General features: G+C 39.3%; 1 non-coding gene across 1 annotated transcript; it reads right to left on the bottom strand.

The window, feature by feature from the left end:
- Nucleotides 1-821: 821 nt before the first annotated feature.
- LOC113778924 lies at nt 822-928 on the bottom strand. The gene has a single exon (XR_003469389.1). It is a non-coding gene; the product is annotated as a small nucleolar RNA R71 (small nucleolar RNA).
- Nucleotides 929-15,159: the final 14,231 nt, after the last annotated feature.

The following is a 15,159-nucleotide window of genomic DNA, read 5'->3' as shown; positions in this document are numbered from 1 at the left end:
TGTTTTAATTGCTCCTCGTGGGATCGACCCGATACACATCTTGTACTATAATTACGACCTGTATACTTGCAGTCCAACGGGTGTAAAATCGGAATTAAACTTGCATTGATAAAAAAAATCCCGTCAAGTTTTTGGCGCCGTTGCCGGGGAGCGGCAATATTAGAGCCTAATCATCTTTATTAATTTAGACAGTTTTATTTTTTTTAGATTATATTTAATCTTATATTGTAATCAGTTTTTGACAATTGAAATTGCATAATATCTCTTATTTCTGTTTGTAGTGTATGCACCGGGCGTCTCGGGAAGTTACACCTTTCGATCCAGAAATTGAGAGGACACTACGTAGACAAAGGAGGCATCCACCACAGCAAGAGGAACAAGAGATTTGGCAACCTATAGAGGAAATCTCAATAGATCTACCATTTGAGGAAGAAATGGCTGAAAATGAAGCAAATAGGCGAGTTCTACGAGATTTTGCTCTACCGGGAACACAAGGATCTCAAACAAGCATAGTAAGGCCTACGGTAAATGCTAACAACTTTGAGATTAAGCCATCACTTATCCAAATGGTTCAACAATCTCAATTTGGAGGTAATGTTGTAGAAGATCCTAACTCACACTTAGCTACATTCTTAGAAATATGTGATACAATTAAAATGAATGGAGTTAGTGATGATGCTATAAGGTTACGGTTGTTCCCATTTTCATTAAGAGATAAGGCAAAAATGTGGTTACACTCTCATGCTCCTAACACTTTTACCACATGGGATGATTTATCAAGGGCATTTTTGAATAAGTATTTTCCACCAGGAAAGACTGCTAAGCTTAGAATGGATATCACTAGTTTTAGTCAATTGGAGGGAGAATCATTATATGAGGCATGGGAAAGGTTTAGAGATTTGCTTCGGAAATGTCCACATCATGGACTGCCGGAATGGTTAATCATACAAACCTTTTATAATGGTTTATCTTTCTCCACTAAAACTATTATTGATGCAGCCGCAGGTGGAGCTTTAATGGGTAAATCACCCCAAGAAGCTCAGAATTTGATAGAAGAAATGGCCGCAAATAACTACCAATGGGCCAATGAAAGAGGTAATACGAGACGTCACGCAGGTATGATCGAAATGGACACTCTCAATATGTTGAGTGCCCAAATGAATAACGTGATGAAGTTATTGAGTAGACAAGGTGGAGTTAGCCCAAGTTCATCTAATGCTCACGTAGCTTGTTGTTCTTTCTGTGGAGGTGAACATGATATTAATGAGTGTGTTGATTCTGAGCAGGTACAATTTGTCAATAATTACAACCGAAATGCTCCAAATAATCCCTACTCGAATACTTACAATCCGGGGTGGAGAAATCATCCAAACTTTGGATGGAAAGATCAAGGCAATCAACAAAGGCCAACCAATCCGCCGGGATTTCAACCAAGGCAACCACAGGCTGAAACTAAACCAAGTTGGGAGATCGCGGTGGAAAAACTTGCTAAGGTGACTTCGGACAGATTTGAACGAGTAGAAGGGAGACTGGATCAACTCACTACAATGTACAGGAATGTGGAGGTTCAAATTGGTCAAATTGCCAATGTGATCAACAATAGAAACCCTGGTGAATTACCAAGTAAAACCGAAGTGAATCCGAGAGAGCATGTCAATGCAATCATTCTTAGAAGCGGTAAAACGGTTGAGGGATTCGATTTTGAAAATTCAGGTGGTGAAAAAGACAAGAAGCAAGAAATTGAAGGGGAGCAAGAAAGTCAAAATGATCATGTTATCATTGATATTGATGCACTTCATCCCAAATTAAATTCTAATGTGATACCTTTTCCTCACAGGTTGAAGAAAGATGGACAGGATCGGGAGTTTGAAAAGTTCTTCAAAATGTTTAAACAATTGCACATTAACATTCCTTTCATTGATGCTATAACACAGATTCCCTCTTATGCACGTTTCTTGAAAGACATCATGTCAAAGAAGAGGAAAATTGTAGATAATGAGATGATAGCATTAACGGAAGAGTGTAGTGCATTGATTAAGAATAAACTCCCTCCTAAATTGAAAGATCCGGGAAGCTTTTCTATTCCTTGCACTATTGGTCAATTGCATTTTTCTAATGCTTTATGTGATTTAGGTGCAAGTGTGTCACTTATGCCGTTATCGGTTGCCCGGAGATTGGGACTTCAAGAGCTAAAAGCTACCAATATTACATTGCAATTGGCGGATCGGTCAATCACACGTCCCATGGGTATTTTGGAAAATGTGCTCATAAAGGTAAGACAATCTATAATACCTGTGGATTTTGTTGTCTTAGATATTGAAGAAGATGTGAGAATGCCAATTATTCTAGGACGACCGTTTTTAGCCACTGCACGAACTATGATTGATGTAGAAAAAGGTAAGCTTATATTACGGGTTAATGGTGAGGAATTGGAATTCAATTTGGATAATAAAGAAGGGAGTATAGAGCCTACTGCTCTTGTGTCTAATATGCCATATGATGAAAAGGTTAACCAAGAAAGGACCGAAAAAGTTAAATTTATAAATGTCCTTGGTACTAACTTTCATGGTGTAGGAACAAAGGAGGAGAAGATAAGGATGGAAGTTGGCTTAATAAATTCTCCATTCCATGAAGAAAATGGTGAAAAGTTGAGCCAATTCAGAAAAGACAAGCAAAATCCACTCCAAGGTGAAGTTGAGCCTCTCTATGACAAGTCTAATATTCCTCCTTGGCATTTGAGGAAATTGGACTATGAAGATCAATGCATGGTTCACCACATGGTGGATTGGCTCGGGAGTTTCGACCCATGGGGAGAAAATCTCTCTCTAATGCTCTAAAGTGATTCAACTTTTTCAGTCGAGCCAACGACTATAAACAAAAGCGCTAATTGGGAGGCAACCCAATATTTAGGTTATATTTGTTAACTTGGTGTGATTTTGTGGTTTGAATCAATGTTTTAGCTAAATTGTTGTTTTTGTAATGTAGGGTTGGCAATTGAAAGCAAGGATGACCAATTGAGTACAAAAAAGGCGAACTTTGATCAAACAACTCAACCCCTCGATTTGCGTTAAAGGTGTTTTTGATTCATTATAAAGGGGTAAAATGCATGTTTTTAATGTTTTACATTTGTTCCAGCCATTAAAATTGGCAAACAAATGATCTATGATGCATTTTGAGTCATTGGGGTACCTTTTGTAATTTTTCAAAAGTTGAAATTCTGCTAAAAATCGAAGCAGAAAACGCGTTTTCCAAGAAAACGCGACTCAAAGTCGCGTTTCTCAGAATCGCGTTTTCGATTCTGCACCTGCAGAACAGAAAACGCGCCTTCAAAACGCGACCTAAAGTCGCGTTTTAATGGAAGTCGCGTTTTCAAGCCTGGATCAAGACTCAAAAACGCGACTTCAGAAACGCGACTCAAAGTCGCGTTTTCCATCACAGTCGCGTTTTCATTCCTGCAAGATTTGTGCAGGAAACGCGACTTCAAAAACGCGAGTTGAAGGCGCGTTTTTAGTCGCGTTTTCCGTGTCTGAATATAGCCTTCAGAAACGCGATTTCAGCCTTTCTTCTTCACTTCTCCAATTTTTCCAGCCGCGTTTTTCCCTCTTCCTTCTACCCAACTCACAAATTTTCATTTATACTCCATAATCTTGCTAGAAATCATCACCCCAACGCCTTTTGAGCTTCATACAACCTTTTTAACCGATTAAAATCCAAGAAAAACACCTAAAATCAGGTTTTTGAGGGATTGAAGGTTAGGGTTCTTAAACTCTAATTTCTTCAATTGGAGGTCAATTGGAGGTTGTTTCATAGGGCTTTTTGCATTTTTAGCATCACCAAACATCCTTCTACGTGATTGAGGTAAGTTTCTTCATCAAATCTTTTGATTTTAGAAGTTCATATTTTTTATCCTCAGCTATCTGACATCTTTTAATTTCGAAAATTTGATGAGGTTCATGGCTATTTTTGATTTTATTCATGATTATTATGATTGTTTAAGCATGTTTAAATGTTTAAATGTAGCAATTTATTGGTTTTCAAGTACTTTAAAATTCACAATTGCTATATTTAGATGAAATTGGAAAAAAGAACTAGGATGTTTTCGAGCCATTGGTGATGTTAAATTATGGTTAAAAATGGTTAGTTGATGATGTTTAAGCATGTGCATTGTGTATAGTGAGTAATTTGGTTGATTTGGTGAGTTATTTAGTTTAATTTTTGCCTAAACATGATTATAGCTAAAAGCATATTATTATTGTTAATTCTAAATAGTTATAATCATAATTGCTCCTATTTTCACTAATTGAATTATAATTGATACATATCTTGTGTAATTTGGTGATTTTGGGCAACTTTAGGCAGAAAATATGTCTTGTACGATCATTGAATGATTAGAACTTAAGCAATTGTATTTGAGGTTATTTGGATTAATGCTGAACTTTTGTTGCCAAAAAAATGAGTTGTAGTACATGTGAATAATTGAAATATTTTTTAGGTACTATGCCAAGAGGAAGAAGAGCGGTACTTTCATCCTCTAGTAGTGAGGAGAGGGAGGTTAATGAAGAGATGGAGGTGACTGAAGAGGAGAATTCACCTTCTCCTCCACCAATTAACCGTCGACCTGGTGAGGGCACCTCCCGTGGAGCGGGAAGATCTGTATTTGACAGTGCTCGGTTCAACACTCGCAGGAATCAGGAGTGGCATGAGGCGCGTGCTAATTTGGAGTTTTTATTTGAGATGCACGTCAGTCCACCAGTTGAGATGATGTACAACATCTCAGAAGCTTTTGCTCAGCTAGGATGGGCTCCGATTCTCACCCTTCCAAACCATTACTACCCAGACCTGGTGCGCGAGTTTTACGCCAACATTGAAAGTAAGGCGCGCCATAGTGGAGAAATAATTGAGTCCTGGGTGCGTGGAAGACGAATCACCTTGTCACGACAAGATTTGGCTGCTATTTTGGGGTGTATGGATGACGGACGTCCAGTAGACTTGAAGAAGGAGTTTGTTCCCCCGAATAGGAGGTGGGATCCATCATTGGCCATGGCTAGGTTTGGTCTCGAGTACCAACCTTTTCGCTCTACCAGAAAGGAGACTATATTGGCAAATGTATTCGAACCTCGTCATCGGCTTATCATTTACATGATGGCTCACAATGTCATCCCAAAGAAGACGGGGCACACGGAGGTTCGCAAGAGCGATATCTACTTCTTGGATTACATGTTCCATAACCGGACATCTCCATATGCTCGTATTTCGCTGCCTAATATCATCATTAGCCACATTCGGTCTACGGCGAGGCGTAAGACGACTTCCTTCAAACTATCATTTCCTCGTCTACTGACTTTAATCTTTCCCCGTTTTGAGGTTCAGTTGGAAGGAATGAGGCGGGAGTATGTTCCACCACGTGCTGAGATGACTATCACTACTCTTCGCCGCCTTGGTATTGGCACGGGAGACATTCCACGCCCTGTTCAGGAGCGGAGACAAAAGGCTAGACATGGTCGCGATGGAACTGGACCATCTACTGCAGCACCACCTCCTCCTCCGCCACAGACCAACTGGCAGCGGCTTTTCGGTCGCTTGGACGACATCGACCATCATTTAGCCCGACTGGATACTCGCCTAGACCACATTGAACATCATCTGGGCGTACATCCACCTCCTGTCAATGATGATGAAGATGACGATGAAGGGGATGATTGAGGCTGCCCCTTTGGCTGGCTTTTCTTTTGTTTGCTTGTTTGCTTGTTATTTTTATCTTTTGTTTGAAAAATGTTAACTTACATTCCTTATTTTGAATATTGGAACTTGTGGCAGTAACTAGTAGATCGTTGACTGTGGATGGTTGAGCGGTCGATGACTCATGATTCAAGGCTTCACTGGACCGCAGTCATCTCACTTGGGGAGTCACTTGTTCCTTTCTTCTGTTTCTTTTCTTTTCTTTCCCTACACATTGAGGACAATGTGTATTCTAAGTGTGGGGGAAGAAATGTGTGGTACTTGTGATTTTAGTTGTGTTTGATATAATTCTTGTGCTTAAATGGTGTTTCTTGTGGTTGCTGGCAGGGAGATTTAGTCCACTTTTAAGGGGAGACTCTGTCAAAATTTTTCCAAAACCTTATACATATATATGTTATTAACTATAATAAATAAATAAAATTTTGTCACTTATCCTTTTGAAATAAATATATGCGGTTTTGATACTTCTTTTCTCATGAAATTTGGAAATGATTTTTATGTGATTATAATTTTTACATCTATAGGAAAGTATATCTAGTAAAGTGGAGAAAATTATGCCTACATTTTGTATATTTGATGAAAATTCTTCTTTTTATCTAATTTTATAAGATAAGAAATTAATATGGTTAATAAGTGTCATACTCTTCTCATGATTACTCTTAGAGGGAATTTTATTATATATTGTTAAAAAAAAAAAAAAAAAATGGTTATTCTACTCCAATGATTCTCGTACCGAGTAACCGGGGGTTGGCATCTACAAATGTCGACATTCGCGTAAAAAGGTACTTGAATTAAGAGTATGCAAAGCAACTTGAGTATGTGAAATGTTGAGTAACCGGGGATCTGCATCTAAAAATGTTGATCTTCGCGTCAAAAGGCATTTTTCACAACTTAAGTAATATTTAATCCTTAAAATATATATATATATATATATATATATATAAAAGTAAATTAAATCCCTCTTTAAGAAAAATAAGAAGTTGATCATGAGATTAGTTAGCATCTTTATTGACTATAGGAGTTGCTTGCTTGCGAAATTGGATAAAAATAAGAAGTTGAGTTGAATTGGTAAAATTATGGTATACTTGGCTCTTCTTTGCTTGATATTATGAGTACTTGAACTTAATGGAAAGATCACATAAGGGTTATTTACCTTGATTCAAGGAAATGGAGTTGAAATACTACATATGTTTATTTTAAATTTTTGGATCATTGATGGTTGGAATTTTATATTGCTTGAGGACAAGCAATGATTCAAGTGTGGGGGTATTTGATAAGAGTTTATTTTACGTATTTTTTAGTGCATTTTATTAGTTAATTTTGAGTTGATTATTTAGTTTTATAATTAAAATAAAGAGGTTTTTGGTAAAATTATATATTTTTGGTAAAAGTGGATAATATTGCATTTCTATTGATTTTAATAGTAAAAACTTCATTTTTATGCAGGAATAATGAATCAATCACCAAAGGAGGTCAATTGAGGTGAAAAATAGAGATTTGGTGATGAATTTAAGTGGCAACAAGAAGAATGAAGTGAAAAACGTTCAAGTGAGGAAATGCAATACAAGTCAGTTTTGACACTTTTCAGTATTTTGACCATATCTGGAGCTACACTTATCGGATTGAGGTGATTTTTATACCATTTTAAAGCTAAGAAAGAGACCTACAATTCGTATGAAGACATCGAAATCCATTTCTGCCATCTTCATGGGCAAAACGTTGGAATACAGAAGCTGCACCCTGTGGTCGGAAGTTAAAACAGAGGTTTGAACAGGTGACAGTATTTCGATCATATCTCAGGCTACAAAGCTCCGATTTGGATGATTCTTGAAGCATTGGAAAGCTAACTCAAAGGGCTACAACTTTTGTGTTTTGCACAAAAGCTAGTTCGGCCTTTATGATAGAGAAAATCGCAGATGAAGTAAGGCCAAAGTGAATACGCGAGTACACAAAACGTGACTTGTAACCGCGTTTTGTGTAGGCGCGTTTTATAGCCGAAATTCTGCAATTTGACTCAGCCAATTCTCTTGTGTTCATACCACTTTCCAGCTATAAGATGCAAGGGAATTCGGTGCACATGCTTCAGAAGACAAAAGGGCAAGAAAAGTGGCTTATTTTCAAGTCAAAAATATTGGTTTTTGACTATGCTAACAAAGTGGAGATTTGGGAATCAAAGGATAGAATTTGACTTGGAAAAATGGAGCATTGGAGTGTATTTTTATGCAGAGATATGGGGAGAGATCGGGAACCATTCGTAGCTTAGCTTCTCACAGAAAAACATAGTCTCTCTAGCTAGGTACTTGCAAGGGACAATTGAGGTTTCATCTTGTAATCATCTAAGTTCAAGACAAGGAGATTTTTGGAAGGCTTCACCATATCTTGGCTAAGACTTTCTTTACTCTTTTTGTATTTGTAAATTTATGATGATTTGCATTAATGAAGTTATGAGTGTTTCATCATTCATGAGTAGCTAATTTCCTTTATCTAGGGAGTAGATGAAGCTTATGGCCAAATGATATGAAGTGATTGTGATTTATGCTTGTTATGTCTTGTATTAACTTATCTACTTGTGTATGTTGGATTACTTGTTGTTGCTTGATCACCAATGGCAGGTTTATAGTTGTTTTTACTCATTGAGAAATGGTAAAAATAATGGAATGACACAAGTAGAACTTGAGTTGTATATTCATGAGAATAGAAATACATTCAAGTGGATGAAATCTGCATTTCATGTGTAAATAAGAACATATTTAGTATTTACCAAGAGATTAGGAAAAACTAATCTGTTTTAACCCATTATCATCATGAGAATGTGATTTTGGTATTTCTGGAAATGAATTCTTGGTTAAACAAGAGCAGTAACAAGTGTTGAATTAATTCATTTTAGATCTTTTGAATCATAAGTGGAATCTACATCCCTAGATCTTAATATTTAGTGAATTCTATTCCTTTTGTGAAATTGCATTTATCTAGTTAAGAATTTTTGTAGTTGAATTACATTCTGAAATTTCTGCTCAAATTAATTGTAAGTCTAAATAATAGAGTAAATTAGTATCTAATAATTGTTTTAATTGCTCCTCGTGGGATCGACCCGATACACATCTTGTACTATAATTACGACCTGTATACTTGCAGTCCAACGGGTGTAAAATCGGAATTAAACTTGCATTGATAAAAAAAATCCCGTCATAGGTGCTGAAGATAAGGTGGTCAGCATACCTTGTCTCCGCAGTTTAAAATCTGAACTTTGCATTCAGCCATAGTGACTGTACAAGGACCTTTGCAGTGCAACTTATGGCGGACCCACTGTACAGAGCTTTCCAAAAATTTGATTTGGGGGAAAAGGAAGTAGAGGCAGTAGATCTAAGCTGGGATGATGTTGAGGTAGGGACGGAGGAGTGTAAACTCAGTTTGGTGGGGAGAATTATAGGTGAAAAAATTGCAAATTTCACTGGAGTAAAGAACTTTACCAACCACGTATGGGGATATCCTAGGAACATGCGAGTGACGGAGCTGGGTCCAAATGTGTTCCAGTTCAGCTTTGAAGAGGAAAAAGATAAGGAGAAAGCGATGAACGGTAGACCCTGGGTTTTGGACAACCAGCTTCTAGTAATAAAGCCATGGAGTGAGGGAATTGAAAAGGACCCAGACAGTTTTAATACCTCACAGATGTGGGTACAGGTGTGGCACCTTCCAATTCATTGGTTATGCAGAGCATCAGGTTTTAAAATTGGGGAAGTTTTCCAAGCAGTGAAGGAGGTGCTTATCCCTTCAGGGGGTGGAAAAGAAGGAAAACATATGAAAATTTTGGCAGAGGTAGACATATCTCAACCCCTGTTAAGAGGCCTGCCGGTCAAGCACAATGGGGTGGAGGTATGGGCAGAATTTAAGTACGAGAGATGTCCGGATTTTTGCTACAGATGTGGGGTGATTGGACATAGTGATAAATCATGTTCTTTTGAAGAGAAAAATGGAGTCACAATGAGAGATGGGCAATATGGCGCGTGGCTGAAAGCAGGAAATATAATGACGTCTCCCATGCGCATGTCAGGGGGAGAAAGGGTGCCAGATAGGGAAGGACAAAAAGAAGCTCCAACTCGAGGTTTGGTGTTAGTGAATGCGGGATCAGATAAGAGGAGGGCTAGTTCGGAAAGGGAAGAGCGAGGGAAAACTCAAAGCAAAAGTGTTAGGGAGCAAGAGCATGATGAAATAGCAGAGGGAGGAAAAAAGGAGGGGAAGTGGGAGCAACAGAGGGATAGGGTACAAGTAGAAAGTTTAGAGGGGAAGGGGCATGGGTTGGAGGAAGGAATAGGAAAGGAGAAGCAGTTGAATACCCCCTTGAACACGTCTCTTGTAGAGAATGTAGGAGAAACAGAAGCTGCAAACATACAGGAAATGTGGATTGATGTAAGTGAAAGTGAGGAAAGGGAAGGGGTAAAGAACTGCCCGAGAGCTGAGGTTTGTGAGGAGAGTAGTATAGGTGAAAGGAAACAAGAAGCAGAACAGGAGAGGGAGCAACAGGAAAAAGTGAAAACTGGGCGACGGCTTAGACACCCTAGAGGGGAAGTAAGAGGGAAGAGAGTACCTGTAGCAGAGTTATCAATGAAAGGTGAGCAGCCGAGGTTGAGACAAAAAAGGAAAATTACACTAACTGATGAACCTGATGACATGCTGGTTGACTCAGGTTCAGTGGAGCAAGGAAGGACAAAGCTGTTAAAGAAAGAGATGCAGCTCGAAACACTACTGAGGGTGACGGAGGCAATCCCTGAAGGGCCTCCAAGGTGTCAATGAAGGTAGGGGTGTGGAACTGTCGAGGTGCAGGGAGTTCCTTGACAGTTCCCCAACTTAAGGAGGTAATACACCTTCACTCTCCAGGAGTTTTATTTTTGAGTGAAACAAAAAACCAAAAAAAGTTTATGGAAAATGTAAAAAAGAGGTTGAATTTTGACGACAGTGCTGTTGTAGATTCAGTAGGGAAGGCTGGAGGTCTGGCTTTATTTTGGAAACACTGGATTAAAATGATAGAAGTGGAGGTCTCTAGTTTTTACATCACTGCTCGCATGATGGATATGGAGGCAAGATGTGAATGGGCCTTTATTGGAGTATATGCTAGTACGGATGATAGACAGAGACGAAGCCAATGGAGGGAGTTAGAAGGAAAAATGAATCAGTGGGGGGAGAGGTGGATCATGGCGGGAGATTTTAATGATATCTTGACAAATGGGGAGAAATGGGGGGGAAGACAAAGACCAGAGTGGAGCTTCACTGATTTTAGGGGGTTAGTGAATCGAAATGTTTTAGTGGATATAGGTTATGAAGGAAAGCCTTGGACATGGGTCTCTCATTGGGAGGGAAAGGAGATAAGAGAACGGCTAGATCGTGCATTAGCAAATCAGAACTGGGCTATGCATTTTGAATCAGCAAAGTGTGTTCATATTCAAAATGAGGCCTCTGACCACAGTTTGCTTATGATTGACACTATACCAAAAAAAAGCCAACAAGGGAGAAGGTTCTATTTCGATAAACGCTGGGCTCAAAATCACCAAATCCAGGGAGAAATTGATAGAGCATGGGAAGAACCACAACAAGGCTCCAAGATGTTCAGTCTGACCAGGAAGATAAAGAACTGCAAAAGAAGTCTAGTACAATGGGATAAGAAAAATAAGATAAATTTTGGAAAAAAGATAAAGGAGTTGAAGAAAATGATCCTGGAAGCAAAGGCAGGAAATTATGAGGAGAAGAAGGGGCAGATTGCTGAGTTGAAATTGCAGCTGAGTCAGGCGTACAAACAAGAGGAGACATACTGGGCACAAAAGGCAAGGTGCAGGTGGCTGAGAGAGGGGGATAAAAATACAGCTTTTTTCCATGCACGGGTAAAAACTAGGAGGCAAAGGAATAGACTTTCATGTCTGCAAAAGGAAGATGGGAAATGGTGTGAGACGGAACAGGAGATAGAGGAGGAAATATGTAATTTTTATAAGACAGTTTACACATCCTCTCAACCGCATGCCTTTGAAGCAGTCACTGAAGGTGTTCCTTGTACAGTCACATTGGAGATGAATGCAAAACTGATTAAACCAGTGGATGAAAAGGAAGTGAAGGCTGCTTTATTTTCTATGCACCCGGATAAAGCCCCAGGTCCGGATGGTATGTCCCCTTTGTTCTTTCAAAGATACTGGAATACTTGTAAAAATGATATTGTGATGGCTATTCAAAGTTTTCTTGCTAGGGGACATCTTTTAAAAGCTTTGAATGAAACAATAGTGACCTTGATTCCAAAGGTAGAAGCTCCCATTAACCTGTCCCAGTATAGACCTATATCTTTGTGTAATGTTGTCTATAGAGTTATTGCAAAGGTGTTGGCAAACAGGCTAAAAAGAGTCATTCCAAACTGCATTAGTCCTGCCCAATCTGCTTTTGTCCCGGGTAGGCACATCCTTGATAATGTCATCCTTGCACATGAACTGATGCATTTTTTGAAAAATAAGAGAACAGGCAGAAATGGTTTCATGACCCTTAAACTTGATCTATCAAAGGCCTATGATAGAATAGAGTGGCAGTTTCTTGGGAGAATGATGATGAAGATGGGTTTTTGTCCCACTTGGGTAAGATGGATCCTTAACTGTGTCACCACTGCAGTCTATTCTTTTAATGTAAATGGCAAAAAAGTGGAATATGTGAAACCTTCCAGGGGAATTAGGCAAGGAGATCCCCTCTCCCCGTATTTGTTTCTTATTTGTGCTGAGGGGTTATCAAACTTGATGAATCAGAGACTCAACAATGCAGTCGTAACAGGGGTCAAGGTGGGAAAGGACTGCCCAAAATTGTCTCATCTTTTGTTTGCTGATGACTCTCTTTTTTGTTGTAAAGCTAACGTACAGGAAGCAAAACAAATGAAAGAGATGTTTGCAGTCTATGAACAAGCTTCAGGACAGGCCATTAACTATGAAAAGTCAGCAGTTTTCTTTAGTGCCAACACAAAACATGAGCTAAGGAAGGAAATCTGTGCGGAACTTGGAAATATGAAGGAGGCGGCCAATGGAAGATATCTAGGACTACCTATGCTAGTAGGGAGATCAAAGCAACAAGTGTTCAGCTATATTAGGCACAAGGTGAAAGATAAGCTACAAGGATGGAAGAGGAATTTGCTTAGCCATGCAGGAAAGGAGATTTTGATTAAGTCTGTGGCAATGGCACTGCCCACGTACACCATGTCATGTTTCAAACTCCCAAAAGTGCTATGTAAGGATATCAATAAGATGATAGCAAATTTCTGGTGGGGAGGTGGAGAAAATGAGAGGAAAATACATTGGACTAGTTGGGAAAAAATGTCGCAGGTGAAGGGAAAGGGGGGGCTGGGGTTTAGGGACTTGGAAAAGTTCAATGAAGCACTCTTAGCAAAGCAACTGTGGAGAATACTGTCCTGTCCAGATTTGCTTGTAAGTAAGATTATGAGGGCAAAGTACCTAGCACAACCACAGAACTGGGAGAAAGACATTCCTGGAGCAGCTTCGTGGACATGGAAAAGTATTTTTGGAACAAGACAACTGCTGACAAAAGGACTAGGAAAGATAATAGGTGATGGGAGAACTGTTGATATTTGGCAGGATAACTGGTTGCAAGGGAGTGAGGAGGGGAGGATTAAGACTAGAAGGGAACCACAGTGCACACTAAGAAAAGTGGATGAGCTGATAGTGGATGGAGCTTGGGACCAGCAAACACTGAACCGGTGGTTCATAGCAGAGGATATCCAAAAGATCAAAGCTATTCCACTCAGTTTCACAGGCTGCCAGGATCGTTTGTATTGGAGATACACCAAATCAGGTGCGTTCACGGTAAAATCTGCATATGATGTATCAATGGAAATAAGGAAGCATAAACAAAAGGAAAGAAGGCAAGGAGATAGAGGAAGTACAAGTTATGCTCAACAGAACTCCAAAGTTTGGAAGAATGTATGGGCATTACGACTGAAACACAAACTGAAGCACTTCATATGGAGGTGCCTACATCATAGCCTGCCAGTGAATGAGCAAATACATAAGCGAACAGGCAAAGGCAGTCCAATATGTAGTAGCTGTGGGGAAGAGGTGGAAACGTTAGAACACATGTTGTTCTTTTGTAACATGGCTGAAACGACCTGGAAACTTGCACCCATACAATGGGATGGGTTGAGGGATATGAGAGGAAATTTTGTAAGATGGTGGGAAGGGATATTAGGAGCAAAAACTAGGGAGCAAGGACACGACCACATAGCGCTGACTGTGAATATCCTTTGGCAAATATGGAAGGCAAGGAACAGGACAGCTTTTGATGTTTATGAGACAGACCCAAGGGAAACAATGCAGAAAGCTGTGGGTGAATGGAATGAGTATATAGAAGCCCAACAAGATATAACAGGAGAGTTCATTCAACAAACAACAATCTCAAGCAGAATTAAGACATGGAGGCCACCATCACGGGGTACGATAAAACTAAATACTAATGCTGCATTTTCACAAAATTTAGAGAGAACAGGTATAGGTGTTGTGGCCAGAAATGCTGAAGAGGAGCTGATGAAAGTCTGGGCAAGAGCTGAAGTAAAACGTAGTGAGCCACGGGTGGAGGAAGCAGCAGCAATTAGGATGGGAATGCAAATGGCCTGGAAAGCAAACTGGAGGGCAGTTGAGCTTCAATCAGACTGCAAAGACGTGGTGGATATGCTAAACAAGAAACAAAAGCAGCAAAACAGCATCGGGGTCATCCTTGAGGATATAGCAAATATGAGAGGTTTGTTTGAACAATGTACTTTCTCTTTTGTGCATAGAGATGGGAATAGATGTGCACATAGTGTAGCAAAATTTGCTGTCAAGCTAACAACAAATGTTGAATGGGATGTATGTTTTCCCATGTGGCTCCAAGAGGAAGCCCAAAGTGACCTCAGAGGAAGCGAATCTGCTGTATCTAAGTCTTGTAATATCAAGTTTACAAAATGAAATGAAGTTATGAAAAAAAAAAAAAAAGATAAATAACTCATTTGAACGAAAATCCATGCAAGTTAAATATCCATCATCACAAATAAGTTTGGACAGTGGATTCTTTCAACATCTTTTTTCCTTTTCTTCATGGGTTTTTTTTTTTTGGGTTGTTGGTTTTTTTTTTTTTTTGGGGGGGGGGGGGGGTGGGTGTGGGGGAGGTAGATTCTTTTAATTGAACCCGAACAAATTCATGAAAGATATTCCCCAGTCCTCTGATCTTTTCTCACATAATTAGTACCCTGCCCTTTTCCTAGAAACCAGCAAATGAAAAGAACCTAGCAATAGAAGATTGAGACCAGTATACGAATCCACGAGTGGAGAATTAGAATTAAAATCTTTTGCAGCTGTCTAAAAAGAAAAGATACCACATGGTGAAGGTATCCATCTCATCTGGTCCTTCGTGACT

Source organism: Coffea eugenioides, chromosome 7, assembly GCF_003713205.1.
Source record: "Coffea eugenioides isolate CCC68of chromosome 7, Ceug_1.0, whole genome shotgun sequence".
In the NCBI taxonomy this organism is placed as follows: Eukaryota; Viridiplantae; Streptophyta; class Magnoliopsida; order Gentianales; family Rubiaceae; genus Coffea; species Coffea eugenioides.
Note: the sequence above shows the minus strand (reverse complement) of the source record. Positions and strands in the feature narration are given on the sequence as shown.